This window comes from Ammodytes marinus, assembly GCF_949987685.1.
Source record: "Ammodytes marinus genome assembly, chromosome: 16".
In the NCBI taxonomy this organism is placed as follows: Eukaryota; Metazoa; Chordata; class Actinopteri; order Uranoscopiformes; family Ammodytidae; genus Ammodytes; species Ammodytes marinus.
The window spans coordinates 2,509,890-2,526,553 of NC_137220.1; the positions used below are offsets into that span (position 1 = coordinate 2,509,890).

The 16,664-nt window shown below is 40.9% G+C and overlaps 1 protein-coding gene across 2 annotated transcripts in view; it reads right to left on the reverse strand.

Moving 5' to 3' along the window:
- The window catches only part of LOC307263163 (interferon-induced very large GTPase 1-like), a 40,308-nt gene that overhangs the window by 18,874 nt on the left and 4,770 nt on the right, over positions 1 to 16,664 (reverse strand). For both annotated transcript variants that reach the window (XM_080044236.1, XM_080044235.1), the window contains exon 2: positions 13,780 to 13,821. The gene's annotated coding sequence lies outside the window, so the exon portion shown is untranslated. The remainder of the gene's footprint in view (positions 1 to 13,779; positions 13,822 to 16,664) is intronic.

A 16,664-nucleotide genomic window follows, 5' to 3' on the forward strand; every position in this document is an offset into this window, starting at 1 on the left:
ACGCTGCAGTTATACAGCCAGCTGAGCTAGACGTTACCGAACACATTGATCTTATTACCGAACACCTTGATCTTATTCCGGTTTTCTCTGAGGAGGAGGTAGACAAGTTCTTTGTTCTCTTTGAGCATGTCGCAAGTACTTTAAAGTGGCCTCGTGATTGGTGGGCGCTGGTGCTGCCGAGTGTACTCACTGGTCGGGCACAGGAGGTTTGTGCGTTGTTGTCCGTTGACGATAGTCTTGATTTTGACAAAATTAAAGCTGCCGTGTTGAGAGCATATGGATATAAGGCTGTGTTTGAGAGAACGGTGACACAAGAATGTCATGTTGAGAGCAATCATGGTGTCTCTGTCCAGTCGTGTAAAATCAGCACTGCTGGTGGGGCGGAGGGGAAGCACACCCGGGAGGGACGGGGCACGCGGGAACGTCCAGTGTGTTTCTATTGTAATAAACCGGGGCACATGGTCGCCAATTGTTATGCTTTACGGGGAGAGAAGGAACCTGCTGTGAAGTCAGTGGTTTGTGTTAACTCTTCGAAACCTGTGGCGGAGGTGGCTCCTGAGAGTCTGGAGTCAGAGCTAGACAATTATGCACCATTCTTGATGGGGGGCGCTGTGCCTTTAGAGCAAGTGGGGGATTCCGGTGTCATTTTCCGGGGGTTTGAGACACAGTGCAGGGGCGCGCCAGGGTACCTTGAGTCAGATTTGGTCTCCGGTCCGGTGGCTGTTCGTCCCTACTCTCCGATTGAAGGTGTGTCTCGTTGTTTGGGAAGTGATTTAGCTGGTGGTAAGGGGTTGGTCAAGCCTGAAGTGACGGTCGTTCCTATGGTTGCAGGGTGTAACGCTAGGTTGGCTCGGAAAAATCCTGTTTTTTTTTTTGCAGGTGCGATGACCAAACAGCAAGTAGTGAGCGTAGCTGCTACACCGTCCTCTGGCAAGTTGTCCATTGGGGAGGGTGGAGGAGTGTGTTGCGCTGTTTTGGCGGAGACGGGTCCTGGTCCGGTCGGTATTAGGCCCGGTGAATTCTCCGAGGAGGGGAGTGGAGCTGTTGGTGAACCTGGCTGTGCCCGTGATGTGGCGCTGTCCAGTGCTGAAGCTCAAACACCTGTTGGGGCGCTGTCTGGTGCTGGGGGTGCTGGCGGCGTGGTTGTGGTGGAGACTGGTAGTTCTCCAATTGAACGGCATGCCTGGAGTGTGAGCCTGAACAAGCGGGGTTGTCTTGGGAGGGAGGTGGAGTATGGGCTAGAGCATGGGGTTGCTGGGCCTGGTTTGAGCTTGTGGAGCTCTCCCTGTGTTTTGGTTGGCAGGGCTGATGGATCGGATCGTGTCTGCAGCATGTTACTGACTTTGTTTGGGCTACAGTGGTCTGTTTTGGGAGGCTCGTGGGCCGAGGTGAGGTACGGGACTGCTTTGGTCGCGCTTGTGTGTCAGGGCCTGCGATTGTTGTGTTTTTTTTGTCTGGGTTTTGTTTATGACAGGGGAAAAGTAAAATCCAGTTAAAAAAAACACTAACTTAGGTTGGGGGTGTTACGGCTCCCGCCTTGTTTTCTCCTCCCTCCTCTTGCCTCCTTCGTTCTCTCTCTCTCAGGTGTTCTGGGGCCTGATTGGGGCAGGTGCTCCCAATCATGCAGAGCTTAAAGGCGTGGCCTGGGCGGCTGGCTCTCTCTCTCTGCCTGCCTGACTGGAGGACGGTGTGCTGCTGACCTGCTGCTGGTTTCCTTAGTTTTGGTTGTTTAGTTAATGGGGGGCTGCTAGGTTGTGTTCTGTTTATTTTATCGTAGTTTTTAGAAGGGCAGGGGAATAGTTTATTTGGAGGAAGGCCTGGGCAATACTGTGGTCCAACTGTGGCTGCCCCAGGTCTTCCTCCCGTTTACCTCTTTTCTTTTGCAGCCTCCTTATTGAGTTGTTGTTGTGGGTTTGTTGTAAATAAAGCACATTACTTTGATTCATGGTTTCGTTTGGTTTACTCTAATGGTTACTGGCCGGCTGAACGAGCCTGGGATGGTCGGCCGTAACACATGGCAATGTTGAGGGTGCCAGAAGGGCTGGTCTGAGTATTTCAGAAACTGCTGATCTACTGGGATTTTCAGTCCAAACCATCTCTAGGGCTTACAGAGAATGGTCCGAAAAAGAAAAAATATCCAGTGAGCGGCATTTGTGTGGACGTAAAATGCCTTGTTGAAGTCAGAGGTCAGTGGAGGAAAGGCATTCTGGTTCAAGGTGATAGAAAGGCAACAGTAACTCAAATAACCACTCGTTACAACCAGGGTATGCAGAATACCATCTCTGAACGCAAAACACGACCAACCTTGAAGTAGATGGGCTACAGCAGCAGAAGACCCCACCAGGTGCCACTCCTGTCAGCTAAAAACAGGAAAATGAGGCTACAATTCTCAAAGGATCACCAATATTTGACAATAGCAGAGAAATCATGCCTGGTCTGTTGAGTCTCGATTTCAGTTGCGGCATTCAGATGGCGGGTTCAGAATTTGGCGTAAACAACATGAAAGTATGGATTCATCCTGCTGTGCACCATCAACCATGCCATGTTCAAAGTCACTTTAACCCCCTTTCTTCACCATTCTGATGCTCGGTTTGACTTCAGTACATTTTCTTAACCACGTCTAAATGCCTAAATGCATTAAATTGCTGCCATGTGATTAGCTGATCAGCTTTTTGTTTTTATAAGCCATTGAACAAGTGTACCTAATAAAGTGGCCGATGAGTGTATACCGTATATTTTTTTTATATCTGACAGTGTTGACATATTTAACGTTTCTTAAACAGAACAAATAGAGTTTTTCTAGTAGCAGTTTGGTTTTTCTGTTGATGATAGGTGCGAGTATGAACTACTACTAGGAAAATAAAATGATTGAAACATTTCAAATAACTTCTTCAGAAATTGTAAGTCAGTGTTGACGTATCATGGTTGTGACGCAGGACATTTAAGATTTGTAATGTAAAATATTCTAAAACTACAACACTTATCAGAGCCTGTCTGACTCTTATGTACTCTGCAGAGGTAGAATTTGACAAGAGGTCCTTCATAGTGACAGCTGCCCCTTATTTTAATGGATTGACTGATGGTGGTGACAAAAAGTGTCCCACCACTTTGAAACCATATAAAACATGAATGTGTTGAAAAACAGTTTTTATTGATATGAGAGATTATTTAGTGTTGCTTTTGATGAAAAAAACTAATTTTAATCATTAAAGTAAATGTTTAATAGGTTGTATTTAGGGCTGTCAAGCGATTAAAAAAAGTAATCTAATTAATTACAGGCTCTGTGATTAATTAATCGCATACTTATATGACACTTTTATGCCTGTTTATAAACAGCTGTATAGCCTACAGTTTCTCTCTCTCTCTCTCTCTCTCTTTCTCTCTCTCTCTCTCTCTCTCTCTCTCTCTCTCTCTCTCTCTCTCTCTCTCGTAACTTCTTTCTCCTCCCCTCAGCCAGGTTTCTACATGAAATAAAAATAGGAACTTCGCCAAATTTTCTACTTCAAACCACAAAAAAACAAGCAGGCTAAATAAAGACTATTGTCTATCTTCCACCACAGACAGCGTTGCACTGCCACAGGTGCGCATAGCCTAAGTCGACTGATTCACCATCGTCCTACTCATAGCCAAAAATATTGACAGACACACACACACACACACAAAAGAGGAAAAAAGGCAGGCTGCATATGCTAGGAAGAGTGACAGGGGGGGTGGGTCCGTTTATGCGTTAAGCTAGCAAACAAAAGTGAGACGGAAGATTGATAAATACTGAGAGTTTTGAACCTACATTGTTAATTAGTCTAAATCAATAATGCACAGACACTGCGGAGAATAACATAAGATAACTTCCTACCTTCATGCTTATTTGCCCGAAGCTTTCCATAAAATGTCCATAGAGCCCTCTCTATACTTCTTCACATTTAAATCCTGTGCGGGCCGTGTCCGCAAACTACAGGTGCAGCTGCGCTATCGTCTCACCCCTTTTGCACCGGTTCAAAGGGCACTATAGAAGTGCGATTAATCTGCGTTCATTTTTTTTTTAATCGCGTTCATTTTTCTGTGATTAATTAATCGAAATTAACACGTTAATTTGATAGCCCTAGTTTTATTGCATATGATAGATTGAAACCCTCTCTGTGGACACACTGTTTTGGACGTCGTGAGAAGATAACAAGTGTCATATATTTGACATAATAAAGATTTAATTAAATTTAAGGGGATAATTGTGCTCCAGACATTCTATTCTTAATCCCTAATAACATCTACAATTTTAAATGTTTTTATTTTTAAAGATAACAGCAGTATGGAAGACAGCCTTTTGTCCCGGTTCTCAAGAATCACTGATATACATTCCCAAAATTCCCAAACACATTTCATGTATATACATGAAATTTTTTGAGAATGTTTTCAGTAGAAACTGGAATAGCTGAAGTAAGATAAAGTGCAATAACACACAAAGGGGTACTTATTCAGTAAAAGAATACAACATATAAAAGCAATGTAAAATTGTATGTGCAGTAGGGATGGGAATTGATAAGAATTTAACGATTCCGATTCCGGTTCCGCTTATCGATCCGATTCCTTATCGATTCTCATTGGGTGAGAGAAAAAGTACAAATTAGTTTGTTTGTATTTTCTCTCTTTAATATTTTATCAGAGGTGCAGTGTTTCCCACAGAATTTTTTTAAAGTGTGGGGGGGGACCCCGACCCCCCTAGGGGGGTCCGGGGGTATGCTCCCCCGGAAGAAAATGTTGTACCTTTTAAATGTTAAATGCATCAATCTGGTGTACTTTGAAGAACACTATTCCTATATAAATGGTGATTAAGATGGAGTTTAACACACTTATCAATGGTTAATGAATAAATAATTTTCTATGATACACATTTGAGCCATCAAAAAAATGAAGCAAAGGTGGTGGTTACCTGTGGTTCAAAAGAGTGAACACAAGCGCCCTTTTGTTTTATTAGATTGTTGAATTACTAGTACTCAAATAACTGTGACTACAATCACGAAGGATAGCTCACAATATTCTTTCCAGCAGAGGGTGCTCAAAGAGCGCAGAATGAATTGTGATGGAAAAATTGCTCGCGATCAGACATACAGACGGTAATTTTCCTACTTACTAGGGATGCACCGAAATGAAAATTCTTGGCCGAAACCGAATACAATTAAACAGTTGGCCGAAAGGCCGAAACCGAATACCGAAAGAGGCTTTTGCAGTTTTGTTTATTATTTAGTCAATTATTTCAACATTGCATACATGAACTCCCAAATGTTCTCCTCAAACATAGCCTACAACTAAAAAGCAACCCTAAATAAACAATTAAACAGTAAAACCTTCAAATCTAAGAGTAAAATTAATATTTCACTAGGAATTAATTTGTGAACCTCTCACTGATTTTTACCTTGACTTAGGCCTATATGAGGATGAATCTACAAAGATTGACTTATTGCCGTTCTTCATTTTTTGCAGTGCAGGTTGAGTTGCTCTAAAAACAACTGCACCACAGCTGCCACCATAATGTTCAGACTACAGAATTTGCTTCAAAGCCCTGATCATAACAATGAGAGGCTTTAAACGATGTCAATTCTTAGGAGGTGATTGTAACCTTTTTGTCTGTAGACTGAAACTAACGGGGGGAGGCGGCTTGCTGGACATATATTTAGTCGCGCTGTCAGTTTGCCGACTTGGCTCTGTGTATTCAGGCTCGAGAAATGCAATCAGACCGTAGGAGCCTTTTCCCCCAACAGCGCTAACGAACAGGATATCTCCGGTTATCATTTTAGATGTCAAACTAAAGTTTTTTTTGCGCGGCGGCCCTCACCGGCGAGGTGTCACTGTGAGACACCGTTACCAACTGTCACAGAGTTTCACCGGGTGAATCGCTGCTTCGCTCGCGCAAGGCTTTTGTGTTTCTATGGTGATTAAACATCAGTGTTGGACGAGCGTTTTAACTTTATGCTGCATTAAGCATTGCACTGTCTGCGCCGTGTTTCATCCAGTTTGAAAACATTCTCCCACACTGGACTCTGACATTTTCATGCACGCTCCAAACTGCTCCTGCTGCGCGCTCACAAAGAGACGTGGACTCGCATACACGGTTACGTCTTTCTTTACTGCCATTTCCTGGTTTACCAGCGCGCAGCTCTTTTAAAAACATATTTCCTTAGTGTCATTTAGTTCGCCAATTTTCGGTAATGTTGTTCGGCTTTTTAACTGTTTCGGGGCGAAACCGAAAATGACTTATTTTGCCATTTTCGGCCGAACTTTTTCGGTGGCGGAATATTCGGTGCATCCCTACTACTTACCTCAATAAGTTTCAGATGATCCTTGTCAAATTAATGCGCTGATACCTCTTCTCGTAGGCTACCTGGCAATACAGTCACAGCGCGTGTTGACACTGCAGGGGGAGGGGCTGATTGACTCGGGGAGATTGAAGCCTCGATCCCTCAAGCAGCGCTTTGATAATACGTCCATGATTGAAGGAAATATTGTTTCTTGAGATCACAGCACGAATCACACGTTAAATATTTTTATGCGGAAATTCTATTGTTTCCAAGTGAAACTCACGCATTGCAAATGAAATGTATACGCATTGAAAGATTATCAAGAGTAGGCTACTTTAGGATTAGGAAATTGTCAATTTTCACAAATATTGGTCCAGACAAAAAAATAAATGTTTGGCTTTTAAGTAGGGCTGTCAAGCGATTAAAAAAATTAATCTAATTAATTACAGGCTCCGTGATTAATTAATCTAAATTAATCGCACACTTATATGACACTTTTATGCCTGTTTATAAACAACTGTAGGCCTATAGGCTACCGTTCGTCTCTCTCTCTCTCTCTCTCTCCGTCTCTCGTAACTTCTGTCTCCTCCCCTCAGCCAGGCTTCTACATTAAATACAGTCATATGAAAAAGTTTGGGAACCCCTCTCAGCCGGCATTATAATTGACTCTGCTTTCACAAAAAAAAGATAAAAGTGGTATGTCTTTAATTTACCAGGAACAGCTAAGTACTGGGATGTTTTCCAAACAAAGATTTTTTGAAAAGCAGTATTTGGTTGTATGAAATAAAATAAAATGTGAAAAACTGGCTGTGCAAAATTATGGGTACCCTTGTGGTTTTGTTGATTTTAATGCCTGTAACAGCATGTAAAACTGATGAGTTTAAACGCAAAGTTGGTTGGATTATGTTGTTAAGCCTTGAACCTCATAGAATTGTCTGTTTAATCATGAGAAAATGTATTTTAGGTGCCTAAATGCAAGTTGCACTTCTCTTTGACTCTCTGCTGAAGTGAGACAGAATGGGATCATCAAAACAGCTCCCAAAAGATCTGAAAAACAAAGATTATTCATTGTCATGGTTTAGGGGAAGGCTACAAGAAGCTTTCCCAAAGGTTTCAATTGTCAATTTCTACTGTAAGGAACGTTGTCAGGGAATGGAAGGACACAGGCACAGTTGCAGTTAAACCCAGGTCTAGCAGACCAAGAAAAGTACAAGAGCGGCATATGCGGCGGATTGTGAGAATGGTTGCACACAACCCAAAGATCACCTCCAAAGACCTGCAAGAACATTTGGCTGCAGATTGTGTATCTGTACATGGTTCTACAATTCAGTGCAATTTGCACCAAAACATCTGTATGGCCGGGTGATGAGAAGGAAGCCCTTTCTGCGCCCACGCCACAGATACAGTTGCATGGAGTATGCAAAAGCTCATTTAGACAAGCCAGCTTCATATTGGAAGAAAATGCTTTGGACTGATGAGACAACAATTAAGTTATTTGGTCTTTATAAAAAGCAGATGTTTTGGTGCAAATTGCGCTGAATTGTTGAACGATGTACAGATACACAATCTGCAGCCAGATGTTCTTGCAGGTCTTTGGAGGTGATCTGTGGGTTGTGTGCAACCATTCTCACAATCCTCCACCTATGCCGCTCCTGTTTTTTTCTTGGTATGCTATGCCTGGGTTGTGCCTATGCTTGTGTCCTTCCATTTCCTGACAACGTTCCCTACAGTCGAAATTGACAATTGAAACCTTTGGGAAAGCTTCTTGTAGCCTTCCCCTAAACCATGACAATGAACAATCTTTGTTTTTCAGATCTTTTGGGAGCTGTTTTGATGATCCCATTCTGTTTCACTTCAGCAGAGAGTCAAAGAGAAGTGCAACTTGCATTTAGGCACCTAAAATACATTTTCTCATGATTAAACAGACAATTCTATGAGGTTCAAGGCTTAACAACATAATCCAACCAACTTTGCGTTTAAAGTCATCAGTTTTACATGCTGTTACAGGCATTAAAATCAACAAAACCACAAGGGTACCCATATTTTTGCACAGCCAGTTTTTCACATTTTATTTTATTTCATACAACCAAATACTGCTTTTCAAAAAATCTTTGTTTGGAAAACATCCCAGTACTTAGCTGTTCCTGGTAAATTAAAGACATACCACTTTTATCTTTTTTTTTGTGAAAGCAGAGTCAATTATTATGCCGGCTGAGAGGGGTTCCCAAACTTTTTCATATGACTGTATATTAAGGAACTACTAGCGCCGAAAGAAAAAAAACACAAAAAAACAAGCAGGCTAAATGACGCACACACACACACACACACACACACACACACACACACACACACACACACACACACACACACACACACACACAAAGGAGGAAAAAAGACAGGCATATGCTAGGAAGAGTGAGAGCGGGCGGGTGTTCCGTTGAGACGATCGCAACTAGCAAAAAAGTGAGACACGAGGAAGATTGAGAGATAGGCCTACTGTTTTGAACCTACATTGTTAATTAGGCACCCACTAAATCAATAATGCACAGACACTGCGAGAATAACATAAAACGTATTCCTACCTTCATGCTTATTTGCCCTCGGCCCCTTTCCCCTGCTTCTTTCTTTACTCTTTAATCCCGTGCGGGCCGTGTCCGCAAGATACAGGTGCAGCTCCGCTATCATCTCACCTCTTTTGCACCGGGTCAAAGGGCAATATAGAAGTGCGATTAATCTGCGTTAATTTTTTTAATCGCGTTAATTTTTCTGTGATTAATTAATTGAAATTAACGCGTTAATTTGACAGCCCTACTTTTAAGCCCAAATGCCATTATGTGCCCTAAAAACTAAAAACACAGACTGAAAACAGTCAAGGAAGAGCTTGTGCCTTTTGGAATATTAACAGTGCTCATTTGCACTTGAAACAAAATTCAATTGACATAATAAATACAAACAAGTCTTTTGAAAAGATAAGACCAACTATCAACTTTGGCAAATTAACCATTTTTATGCAGAAAAATCATCATGTTTGCGCTCTCGGGAAGGATATGAGATATTTAATGTATGTTAAGTGTTATTATATGATGATTGCGCCCTTACTCTGAAAGGGCAACGTGATGATGTCACTACGTTCAAGAGAAGGAACCCTTGCTTTATAGGTCCGTGGAAGGAACGCCTCAGGTCAAACTGTCCCGTTGTAAGTTGTTGTTGAACTGACTGCCCAGTAGTCAGTCATGTAGGCTATTCAAGAAGAGAATAAATACGCCATAAAGGCTAAAAGAGAATGTATCACTTTGCTCATTCTTCACCACGCCAGCGACGAGGAGTCACCGCTCCATCTCAGCTTTGCAATGTACATGCTGTTATGTGGAGCGCGCTGTTTATTATTAATATAATGGCCCGTCATCAGACACACGTAGCGAATGGTTTTATACACATCGATCGCTCCGTCAAGTAATCCAAGGCAGAGCTTTTTGTATGGGCAGGGAGCGTTATTTTAAGTGTGTCTTACTGTCTTTATAAAGTGTTTTGTTAAACGTTTCCTTATCACCGGACCGCCGAGTCCCGCTGTGTGTTGTTTTGGGTTCGTCCCCACCGCCGTGTGTAAAGGCAGCAATAACAGCTGATGAACGAGAGTAAACAGCGCTCAAGAAATCCTTTTTGCTTTGCTTTATGCTGCTCTCGCCTTTTTATGTATCTCCCTCTTTTATCAGCCCACACCTAGGCCTACACACATGTTCATTCTCATACATTTTATGTTCAAATCCAAGTGATGGGCAATTCTGGTGCCGACTAGTAAGGCAGCGGAGCGGACATTTAACCCTTTCATGCATGAATTATGATATCCTTAGTCTGGATTTTTTTCTCAAGTGATTTTATACTTCTTTAGGCATGAAAAGAAAAAATATAACTTCATTTTTTTTAAACACACATTTTTCAGAGAGTTTTACACATGTCCACTCGGGTGGACTCCATGCGTTTTGACTTCTCAATTTTGACCTTATTTATTTAACAAAACAGTGAAAAAAATGATATATTATCTGAAAACTATAAAATAATACATATTTTCAATGCCTGTTCACATATATTAACATATTCCAATACTTCAATCTAATGCAAAAGCGTGGAATAATTTTTTCAATCAAAAATTTCTATAAAAACAACAGATAACTTTTTCCTTGGTTTTCCAATTTCTCTTTTTCAGATGTCATTTAGCAGTATAGCCTACTGACTTGTACATCACATCATCAAAGCTATTTTAATATGAAAATTGGCATCATAGTGACACCAACTGTTTTACACATAATGGAATGGTCTGGAATTTTTTTTTTCTTTTTACACAAATACTTCAAGTTGCATTCTAATAACATAAATCAATTGATTTAAAACCAAAAAGTTACAGCAAAATAAGCTTTTTTAAGCACAACACATCTGCAGTCATAGTATTTATTGAAGTCCGTGATGCATGATGTCCAATTTAGTGGACATGTGATTAAACATCATTTCCTCCCAATGTAAAATCAATAATTGGAAATTTGAACAACTATATGACTCCTAAGATGTTACTTGATGTTGCCATATTTTTTTTACCTGCCAGAGTCTGCTATTCTTGAAGTATTTACAGGATATTCCTGAGCTACACAACTTTTCTGCTCCCTGTCGGCCATCTTGGTTTTGACTAATTGTAGCTGCTCTTACAATGGTTGGCCACTGGTTGGCAGTGCATTGGATGACACATAAGAGTCCACTGTAGTGGCTGATATGCAACTAGGCGATCTACACCCATGCATATTCAAGAAAACAGCATTTGAATAGCTGTCCACTGTAGTGACCTCTATGCGTGAAAGGGTTAAATGTTTAACTGTCAGGATCGCAGTCTGCGCGCTTGCTTGTGCGTGTGTCGTTTGACGAAATGTAAACTTTAAAATTGTTGCAAGTGGCCATATTGTCACCTTTTTGCTTGAATTACAACCACACTTTAGAGCGCTTCTGCCTCGACGCCATGTTTGCTGCGTTCTGAACCAAAACAAAGCAGCGCAAGTGTGTAGTCATTACGCATTTGCAACGAGCGGAACCGTTAAGCAGAACCGCTAAGCAGGCATGTTAACGATTCCCATCCCTAATGTGCAGTTTTTTGAAGTGTTGGACTTCAGATGTGATCTGACTCATCTTGGAAAATACAGGCGGTTGTAGAACAAACCTTGTCTTCTGAAGGATAAAATGAGGAAAAGCAGATTTGGAGGTACATCAGTTCTCAAACACATTTACATCACAGGGGTGATCCTTAGCTTTACATAGGTTCCACAGTTACTGTACATGGACCAGGCAGCAGTGTTGTGACCAATGGTGTTTTTTTTTGTTCCAAACTATAAAAAGAGCTAGGTGACTTTATACAATTCCGTTTTAGATAATACCATTTGAAAGAAACAAAACAAATAAAGACAAAGTCACCACCAATTAACTAAGCAACATCACATCACATGAGAGCAAGGTGAATGCATATACCAGTGTTTCCCCTACCATTATACAGGCCTGGCGGGGCCTGTATAATGGTAGGGGAAACGAGACCCCCCGCCAGGCCAACAACAGCCTGGCTTAAAAAAAATAAAAAATGTATAATCAATCTTTCATTGATTCCGTAATACTCATTTTTGAGCGTATGCGCGGCACTGTCAGTCTACCCCTCGTGTGCGCCTGTCTTTACAACCTCTCGTTTGTTCATCCCATCAGCTGATCTGTGTGTCTGCGCGCGGCGCGATGCGCGTGTGCATTCGGTGCACACTTGTTAAACACACGGAAGCCAATGAGCAGGAGCATGACTAGCAAGCAAACGTTGAACTAGTGGCGAAAATAAAACCAGTGCCTGCTCTATGGAGATATTAAGGACTCAGTAACAGGGACGTTGAACATGAAAAAGTGCTGAGCAAAACTTAGAAAGTTAAAATCGCTACGTCGCCGTGGCAACACAACCAATCTGTATCAACAGCAGAGACAGCGCAGAAAAAAACGGCATGCACTCGTTTCAGTAAAGGCTGTTACATACTCCGCGAGAAGAAAGAACGAAGTTCTCGGTGACAGAGCTGCGAGAAGAAAATGACGTCATTTTCTTCTCTCAGCTCTTGTTTAGCTGTTCTCGCAGCTTGTTCTCGACACATCACCCGGGCCGAACTTTCTTCTCGCAGCTTGTCCGAGAACTATTGTGTGATTGGTCAGTCTGAAGTCAATGAGGAAAGCGAAGTGAAATCAGCTGGCGCTACTGAGTCAATTACCATGGTAACAATGCGCCGCGGTGAGGAGTTCGGCAGTTGAGTTCTCGTGAAGTATGTAATGTCAGACCAGAAAGAACTTCTCGCAGCTCTGTCACCGAGAACTTTGTTCTTTCTTCTTGCGGAGTATGTAACAGCCTTAAGTTTACAGAAGTGCCACACCTCTACTGCCTTTCAGGAAAGCATTAATTTATTTTCAAGGGACATATTAATTTATTATTTAAACCGTTAGGTTATCTTGAAAACAGAAGGCTATTGTAGGCCTGCAAGCTTAATTTGTTTGTATTTTCAATGCTACTTTATTTTTATGTTTTAAATTGAGTTAAAGGCTAGATGAAATATAATGGGCGGAATAGGGAATTTGCCTTACGTAGCACACATGTTGATAGGCTAATCATGATGTGTAGCCTATGTTAATTTATTTATTTTCAACAAGGCTATTTGCCTAAAAAAAAATATATATATATGTTTCAGTAGGCTAGCTTCAAGGTTAGGTGATTCAGATTATTCCAGAAATTAGTCCTAGACAGGACCTGTCTATTAGATCTTAGTGTTTATTGTTTTTTATTGAAATCCACGTGTTTTTCTTCAATAGTTTACATGGCTTGTGTCTCCAAATTATTACAGGAAATGGTTATAGGCAGGACATATGACAGTTGTTTACAGAGCACAACATTAATCAGATTTCGCCTCTCAAAGTGCACCAGATTGATGCATTTAACTTTAAAAGGATAAAGTTTTCTTCTGCAGGGGCATGCCCCCAGACCCTCCTAGAAGGTCCATTCAACCAGCAGGATCTAAAAATCCTGTGGGAAACACCAAATGTACAAACGTACTGAATGTGAAAGCATAACCCTATGCCCTCATTCTTAACGGGCTGTCAAAAGAAGCTCATCCCAAATGGGGTTCGTTTTGGTCAATTCCTTCTAGAAATTTGATACGCACGCGGCGCGCATACCCTTCATCAGCTCTTACCACCAGGCCTAAAAAAAATTCTAGGGGAAACACTGTATACATTAAGCAAATGCAAATAAAATCGAGTTATGTGAAAGGAAATTGAACGCTTTACAATGTTTCATTTCTTGTGTAAAACCAGAGGTTCATTAAGTCAAAGTCAGATGAAACAAAAACAGCTTCAATCTTTGATGCAATGTCCAGAGATTCATTAACCTAGCATGGACATATCTCTTTGGTGATGGCTAATGAAGGTGAAAAAATCTTACCTTTAGACTACTTTGGTTTCATCCAAACCCTCCTCAACGCATCTATTGCAGGGAAACAAAACAAAAATCAGATTGCACTGCATAAAATATTAAGGAAAAAATATTTTCTCCCCTAAGGGATTCATTGTCAAATTAGTGGTTTGCATTTTTCTTTCTCAATGTCACAGATGGGATTGCAGACATGATTTTAGACTTTGCTCCATCTGTTGTGTGTCATGGTCCTGCAGAACCTCCTCCGTCATCTCTTCATTTACAGTCATAGGACAAAGACATTTGGACGGATTCAACAAGAATTTATGTAAGCCCATTGGCAAATTATTTAATAAAAACTTTTGACAAGGGAAAAATCATCATGACATTTTTAAAATGTTATTTCCGACCAACCCCAACATTTGCTAGTCTCTGTGCCCAATGGATGTAGAGAGACTGAGGGAGTGTGCTGGACTAGATTTTACACCCTCAGTCCTCAGTCAGTCTAACCGAGGCCCCTTCATTACTATTTTCCTTCCCTCCATTAGAGCCCCTCTGAATTCCTCCGCATACAAATTAATTTACTGCCCACACATTTGCGTCCCATTTCTCATCAGCCGTTCACTTATTTGCCCAATTCCAAGCGGATCCCTGCGCACTCCCAGAACCTCTTTTCATATTTCCCTCATCAGCCCTGTAGTAAATATACCACTTTATTTCCACTTCTCTATTTCCATTTCCATTTCTTTACATTTCAGTGTGCCTCATGCCTTTGCTCACTATTCAACAGGACCTGAACCTGATTCAGACCCCTTACCTGCCCCTCCCCTGCAATCTAGTGACACAACTTCTACAATGTGTCTCTATCGTCTGCATTTGGTTCCAATTCCTGTGCAGCCGACAAATAATTTTGTCACACAGAAAGGCAGATCTGTCAAGCCTAAACATTCCAGAGAAAACTGAAAGTAGAAATTATGACGGAATTATTAGAGGAAGCTAGAGGTAAAAATCTACTTAATAGATTATAACACTGAGTTACGTGGATTGTTTGTTTGTGTGTGTGCATATTTATTAAATAAATGAGGATGATTCACAAAAATGTAGTTTTAATTTACACTGCAGTGAATGAGACATATTGACAGTGAAAATGTTAAACCAGTTAAACTCTGCACCCTGAGCTCATTTTTGGTCCTTTTGAGTTTTCATTTTACAACTGTTGGGGCTGTGTTCATGCTAAAAATGGTATCAGATTGGGCAAAATATATAATTATGTTTTCTGACCAATGTATGAATTTCAATTTCTCAGCTTATATTGACACCTAAATGCACTGCACATTGTAACAGCTTTAAGACACAATGCACACTGTTTCTTTGTTTGTTTATCTGACACATTTTTATCTTTCTTTAATTGCATTTGTGTTTCATATCGGGAAAAAGGGTAGATGCATACGGATTTCGATATGTTACTAGCAGGGCTGTACGCTTATTTTTTTAGGTGGTAGCACTGGTGCTAGGAAGCAAAAAAATTCAGTAGCACAAAAATAAATTTGGTAGCACACAAAGTATGATCGAAAACTTGCATAACCTTAACCCTTGCATTTAATTATGCTTTATTTTTCTTTTAACAAGGTTTTTTTCTAATAACACCATGACTTTGGACTTTAAACAAAGGCCTAATCGAACTGAAAACAGGGAGAATAGAAATAGGCTAAATAAGTGAGACATATTTTTAATAATTGAATAAAATAAATATGTCAAAATAAAAATAACCCGTTGAAAATGGTGTTGATAGGGCACGTCTTTTGATAGCATTAAATGTAAGGGCATGATTTATTTATGTCAAGGAGCAGGGTGGATAGGCAGTTGCATTGTAGTGTTGACAGTTGTGGTGGCAGGAGTCAAGGAGCTTTAAACTTCCTGTGTTTTTTATTCATTGATTGCTTGGTCATAGACCACTATGATTCCACTTAAAGTGAATAAACAAATTGGTCGGGATGTTTAGAGGTGCAGATCAGGTCGTATACCTTTTTTTCTCTCTCTCTCTCTCTGTCTCTGTCTCGCGGTCGCGTATGTCACGTTACTCACGTGTCCGCGCGTGACAAATCTTGCACATTATTTTAGTTTGTTGTGAGTCTGAAGTGTTTTCAGACTACACAATTAGTTTTACATTTATTTTCGTCATCTAGAAGTTTTTCAAAACACCCGGCAATGCGCAACATCTCCCTCCTACTCTCTGGACCAGCCGATAGCTAAATTATCAGGTGAGGGAGGGGCCGAGCGAGCGCACTGCATTTAACAGCCTGCATGTCCCGGCGTGCGGAACAATGATAGTTTAATAACGATTATTTTGTTTTCATGATTGAGGGAAGCCGTAATAGTAATCGAAAATGAAATTCAAGTTATTGTCCAACCCCTCAAGAAGGATGACTTAAATTGGGCTGAATTTGGAGAGGTTTTAAATAGCTATATTTATTCTCAATCTTTATCATTTTGGCGCTCCTGATTTTCCTTTGGCGCTGGATAAATCCGCTTTGGCGGGCGCCAAAATTTTCTCTATGCAGGAAAAACCCTGCTAGTGTGTGCAGTAATAATTATGGAAAAATGAATAGGGGTGCACTGATTGCAATTTAGACAAAAGAATCTAACCTTTGCAATTTTTTGCTGATTCAGAATTATTATTATTATGTCCTTCTGTTAATTACAGACCTGCAAACTCATAGGAGGTGAAAAAGGTGACAAACACCCGTACCTTCTGGGGGGGGGGGGGGGGGGGGGGGTCGGGGGTATGCCCCCCCGGGAGATTTTTTTTAAACTTTTTAAAGTGAAATGCATGAATCTGGTGCACTTTGAGAGGAAAATTAAGAGGCTAAATCTGAGAAATTTTGTGTGAACAAATAATTTGGAGACACTGGGTC